The following is a 212-nucleotide window of genomic DNA, read 5'->3' as shown; positions in this document are numbered from 1 at the left end:
AGATAGATAGATAGATCTATCAGTCTCTCTAGCGGCTCGATTGCTAACTAGAGAAAAGAAAAGAGAAAGGAGAAGGAGATCAAGCTTCTCCTCTTCCTTCTCCTTCCACTCTTCTTGTACAGACAAAAAGTCCCAAGTGTATATACAGATAAAAGTCAAGATATCTTCTACATACATTCACATGCACTGGTCTATTCATCTATCTATCTATC

The 212-nt window shown here is 37.7% G+C and overlaps 1 protein-coding gene across 1 annotated transcript in view; it reads right to left on the bottom strand.

The window, feature by feature from the left end:
• Positions 1 to 212, bottom strand: part of CSUI_008609 (smc n terminal domain-containing protein) — a gene marked incomplete at its 3' end in the record, with an annotated part of 3,047 nt that overhangs the window by 2,286 nt on the left and 549 nt on the right. The gene's annotated exons all lie outside the window — the stretch shown is intronic.

Source organism: Cystoisospora suis (assembly GCF_002600585.1).
Source record: "Cystoisospora suis strain Wien I chromosome Unknown contig_4881, whole genome shotgun sequence".
In the NCBI taxonomy this organism is placed as follows: Eukaryota; Apicomplexa; class Conoidasida; order Eucoccidiorida; family Sarcocystidae; genus Cystoisospora; species Cystoisospora suis.
Note: the sequence above shows the minus strand (reverse complement) of the source record. Positions and strands in the feature narration are given on the sequence as shown.